The sequence below is a fragment of the Anopheles coustani genome, chromosome 2 (assembly GCF_943734705.1).
Source record: "Anopheles coustani chromosome 2, idAnoCousDA_361_x.2, whole genome shotgun sequence".
NCBI lineage: Eukaryota > Metazoa > Arthropoda > Insecta > Diptera > Culicidae > Anopheles > Anopheles coustani.
Genome location: NC_071289.1, coordinates 42,733,215 through 42,739,299, shown reverse-complemented (window position 1 = coordinate 42,739,299; position 6,085 = coordinate 42,733,215).

The following is a 6,085-nucleotide window of genomic DNA, read 5'->3' as shown; positions in this document are numbered from 1 at the left end:
GTCTCTCTACACACATGCAAACAGGTTCCGTCCCTAGTGTGCGTGTTTGTGTATGCAAACACCTTCCAACGTCGCTCCACCCCAACCGTTTGCAAGGCGGCGGGGGCCTACTGCGTACGTGCGTAGCGTAAACGTGTGTTTTGCTATTTTCGTGTGGTGTAACCGCGCGCGAGAATACGTTGAGCAGTTTCCGCCCCGCGCTAATAATGGATGATGTCGGGCGTATGACAAGTTTTCCCGATTTGACGACTGCATTCGACGCCGGGTCGAATCTTTTCCTGTCCTTTGATCCTTTCCCTGGATGCCAGGCAACGGGCGAAAGCCACGGAAAATGATTGAATCCAACGGTTGCGCGGAATACGCACAGCAACAGCCACTCTGCATGCGTGAAAACTCACCACCAGATTTTCCTCACTTCTTTTCAAACTTTTTACCGAGGCACAAACACTGAATATTGAAAAAGCGTTTCTTTTCGTCCTTGTTGGAAGGACGCGGTTACGAATAATAAGTCGGGAAAAATCTATCCTGTACGGACACAAACCGCTTTGGTACGGGGAACGAAGAACTGTATTGCGCGTATTTTACTCGACCTCAGCCGATCGCGGAATGAGAGAGAGAATGAGGAGCATTACATCGTCAACGCTGGGGAGCCTCTAGCGAGACCACGACAAAGACGCCAACAATGAAGATGACGGCGAAGAAAAACACACATGTGCATGTATGTGTGCGCGGTGTGTGCTGGGCGGAGATGGCGGTCGTGGTAGTTACACGCATATGCTGAAACAACATGGTAGGTATCCACAACGGATGATGTAAGTGCGAAAGAGAAGAAAGCAAGAGAAAAGATAAGAAACGTTTGAAGGCCAAAAGGGAAAAGCAATAGTGCGTGAAAGAGACACGTGTCCAGAAATCAAATTGCAGTTAGAGAAAATGCAAAGGAACCAACGGATTGTTTCATACTTCTTGTGTCTCTTTTCAACAAGTAAGCAATACGTGCGTTTAGTTGAAGAAATCAAAAAATATCTCCCTTCTTTTTCTTTGCAGTGCTTTTTTTACACTCTTTTCCTTATCATATCGGCTATCCTTGTCCTGTTTATTCGTTTCTTCTTTTCAAGGCTTTTGGCAGATCCCAACTCGGTGCAGTGTCTTCTTTTGCACAGTGCACTTGCAGTTGTGCACCATGTGTGCATAAAAGATGCATCAACCGATAGAGAGCAAAAAGGAAACATATCAAGACCATGCATAAAGTTTGCAGTTGCGAAAGGAAAAACAGTGGGAATAACAGAGTTGGACGTATAACTTAACGCACTTCCGACATCCGATGTAATCTGCATCCGAATGTATCATAAGCCGTTAGCCTGCGCTGTGTTTGCTTCATCCACACACTTCCGGCGTACATCTGAATGGTTGTGCTGATAGCACGAACAGTTCATAGGCCCCGAGAAGGGGACGTAAGTGTCCCTTGCATATCGCGTCGTTTATTCTTTTTCAAATATGCGAGAGCAGAAGAAGAGCATAAGAAACCACATTTCACAAAACCGTGCTCCATGATTTACATGAAACCTTGTACCATTTGTATTTGTTTTTTCATAGTTTGATGGAGCTAGCACGAGTCCGATGGAGTGCTTTAAGTTAAACACTAGTTGCGAAAAGTTCTATGCTTACAACTACATCACACGTACAGATGCACCCATACAACACTTAAAATAGAGGTATTCATCGAATTCTATTCCATGTTTTGAATAACTTAATCCCACATTCGTCTCCTAGACCACGTTTTGAAAATTTAAATTTAAAATTCATCGTATGATCCAAGACGCAAACCACAGAAGACGTTCAATGATCATGAACTGATCGACCGTGCTGTAGCGCCATCTTTTGGATATTAAACTAAGCTTCTGTTCAAACCTGTTGTTAGCTTGTCAAATCGGTTTGAAAAACTCTCTCCCTTTGGTTTAAAAGTAATCAAGCAGGCAAAATCATGTATTGTAATTCATCACCTAGTCGATTATACTAAGGTTACAATATTTCGGAGCATTTTTATGAATTTCAAGAATACAGTTTTAGATTATTTTAATTGGCATTGAATGATCGTAGGACATGATTTTGACGATCAGAATGGGAAGGGACCGTGAGGCGCGGCGAAATAAAGCAAAACCACTTAGCGTAAAATAAAAATATACATTCCTCAGGTTAACCGCTATCCGGCATCCCATCGGTGTCCCCAAAAGTGTATATTTTGCAGTGAACCTGTTATAGTTTTTTCCTCCGGCTTAAAAACGTCAGTTGGCATATCTGATCGATCGTTAATCCGGCCATCGAATCGCAACGGGCTTCGCAATTTATCACGTTTTATGATATCGTTTCGCCAAAGTTTGTCATGCCGGTGTGCGGACCTTAATTACCTCTTGACCAGAATGCGGGACAATTAGTGGGAAAAACGAAACCCCGATTCAGCCGATCGATCAACCGATCGATGCGGAGCGTAGATAGGCTAAGTAGTATCGATCGCCACGGTGCGGCGGAGGACAATTGGTAAGTTGTGTATGTTGGCGGAAAATACTCCCACTGAAAATGCCACAAAGCACTAACCACCATGGACGGGGATGAACAAATTTTGTACGCGGAAGACCTGTTTTTCTTTTCCCCATATGTGGTGTGCGGGAATCGCAAAATGGCGCGAATAGCTTGTTGCCACCGGGAGAGTATTATGTTTAAAATTGAGATAGTTTAATGCCCCTTGTACCATCGACACTGCACCCACCCACACATTTTGTCCAGTGCGATGGAAAAGCGCTTTCTTGTAAAAAGAAAAACACCCTTGCAGTTTGGAAAAAACAAATGAACCTCGCGACTAGCATATCGTGGAGGACGTTTGTACGACAGAATGGTGGCGTCGGATGGAGGTATCGAAATCGTGCATGGCTTTGGCAGCATGGTCACTTTAGTGGATTATGCTGGCGCACGATTGGGCGGAGCACGCCGTCGGAGAGCAGAACAGGTCGTACGTAGGCTAGAAAGAAAGGGGCCAATATGTGCGATTTAATCGGGAGCACAGTGTTGGCTTCAGAATTACATACTGGGATATTTTGAAATGGAAAAAGCATGTTTTACATTTTTGGTAGTTATAAATTACACTAAGATTTTATTATAAATGAAATCGCAAATTGTTGTCAACAATTTGTTTTAACGAGTTCCAATAAACAGATAGCATCGTAAAGATAGTATAAACCATACTAATTTACAACAAAATTTTGTAGATTACTTCATTCTAAGAGAAAGATAACATGGTTGAATTATTTTTTGAAATTGTGTTAAAACAAGGGAATACAAAAATAGTATGAAATAAATATGAAAGCTAGGTAATATTTTTATAGATTATTCCATTGCTTATCTGAATTAATGAAAGATTAAATAACAACATGGGGGTGCCCATGGCGCAGCGGTAGTGCGAGGAAACACCACACCACAGGTGTGGGATCGAATCTCGAGTCTGGCACCCTCCGGTATTACGAACGGCTGACCACCGACCTATAATATGCCGTCTTTCGGTCACACGAACTCTCTTCGGAGAGAGGCCTTGTCCCACTAGGGGATGTAGTGCCACATAAAAAAAAAAAAAATAATAACACCATTAGTTTTCATATACAGTACAAGTTAGATTAGAATTCGATGGATGTAGTTTTCATTTTTTTATTTTTAAGGAAAGCAAATGGTAACTTCTTACAATTGTCTCAAAAATGTCAATTTTATAATCATACGTCAGCGTTGACAAGTGATAAGTACTTTTAACGTTGCACATCAACATAAAATAAAGAGGACATACATCATAAATATGTAAAAGTGGTTTGTTTGAGAAAGAAAATTATAAAAAATATCCTTATCAGTTAGCTCAATCATTTTATTTGTTTTTAACTTCGAGGACTGAGCACATCTTCTTCTTCTTCTTCTTGGCGTAACGACCTCTTGGTCATGCCGGCCCCGTTAAGGGCTTACCGAGACTTGTTTCCCTGTTGTACGTGGATAGTCAGTCCTCTCGTAAAGGGGAGGGTCCGGTCTCGGTTGGGATTCGAACCCACGCCGTCGAGGTGGTGAGCCCCGGCGCTCATGGGCCGATTTTCTAACCGGCGCTACCGCTCGGCTGTCGCGGACCCCTACTGAGCACGTATTTATATATAAGTTCCTATAGGACACTTGACCGAATAAACCACTTGATGATCATCAAATAAGATCTTACTGTATAATTTGTCTTCGGCATATGTTGTTATGGACCCAAGAGAACGTTCCCACAAAAGCGAATGCTCTGAGCGGCATTGTCAAATCGAGCCGAAGGATGAAGGAAAGTAGGCAAAAATGTCTGCAACACCAACACCGGGGAAACCCCGCACGAGATCAACAAGCAGACCGGGCAAGCCGACCGGTGCACTGCTCGTGGCGACTTGTCCTTCGTCTTTTCCTTCGCCTCCTTGGCCGTGGTCCAGCGAACCACGGCTGGAGGCAGGCAGCGGGACCCCCGTGTGGGCCGCAGAAAATGCCAATTTCGTATTTGCTCTACATTCGCTTACGTAACCGCCACTACTACGGGCGAGTACGAAAATCTAGCGAAAATCCGGACCAGACCAGTGCAGGCCGGCGTCGGAAGGAAACGCGGGCCACAAGAAGTGCGGGCACTCATTGGTGGTCGGGCAAGTGGTGGTGGGGCATCCAGAGCGATGTCTGGACAATCGCCGACCCTAACCGGTCCCACTCGCTCCTCCACTCTGTAGCCCCACGCGTGTGTTGAGGTGAAAAACGGCAGACGAGAGTTGTTGGTAAAAAAGCGTGACCATATTTTTCCTTCGGCCGGTGAGGGCGCGATTTGCCCTGGTAATTTCTCCTGCTCGACAAAGCTGACGATGCTGGCTACCGGTAGGGTTGTTAATTTTTCCCCCTGTCTGTCTACTTACCTCTCTTGCACTCCCCCTATTGTAAGAAGTGCTCCCTGGATTCTGGCTCAAAGTCTGGTCCGGGTCTGGTGGACCACTCGGGGGCTTTCTTTTCAGTTTCGATTTTTCGACCCTTCATCACAGATCGTGCTCGGTTCTCTCTATCGTTCACTCTCTTTTACTTTTCTACCTTGTCAATCTTTTTTCTACTTCGTCGGTTTGGGTTACGCGAACGGACTCATTAGACGCGCGCAACCACGACAGCCATGGAGGGGTCCTTCCTGGTGGAGAGTTTTCAGGAAGTTCTTGATTGAGCTCTGCAACAACTCGCCAGCGATTTTCGCTTCTTCTTTCTTCTTCTGTATGCTCCATTTCTTCATCCCGGGCGAGATTTTCATTTCGTTCGGATTTGACGTTTTGATGATGAAGCGTTGGGCCGCTCGGTCGGGGGAGGCTTTCCTGTTCCTCCCTTTTTTTCTGCTCCGCAACCTGGGTCCATTCACGAAACACGGACCGAACGAACGACCCAGTGTGGTCATTGTGGCAGGAAGTGAAATGGTTCACGAGCACGAGCAGTTTTTGTTTGACGCGAGGAGGTTCTGCGGACGCCACACTCCAATGTGGCTTTCACGACCCCGCGAGCGCCCTCATGAGGTAGCGTTCGGTAAGGGCGCAACGCAAGAGTAATAACATTATTTGCTGACAGTAATGAGGCTTTAATAGGACAGTTATCCCCTCTCTCTCCCCTCCGTTCTCGTCTTTACCTTTCCCTTGCCCTGGGAGGTGTTTAGCCGTCGAGGTGCTACAATGTTGCCTACGGACGCCCAAGAATGAGTAGCCTGTTAGAGGACGAGGGGTGGGTAAATTTATTAATTTCTATAGTTTCATTTTCCGAACAAGCCTTTTGGTTGCGCTTTGAAGTGCATAACTATTTACTAATCATTGGTTTTATGATTGATTGGCTTCCATGAGTTAATTTCATTACCGTTTGTTTCCATGCACATGGGGTCTATTTTTATTTCATTGTCACTTTTCTCAAACGGCCTCTCACTTTTTATACTTCTTGGAGCCAGAGTCTTTTTTATCCCATAAGGGACACATGCTCATTAACTATTCATGTTTGATGTGCCAAAAATTTGTCCTGGCTAGCTTTTGTAATT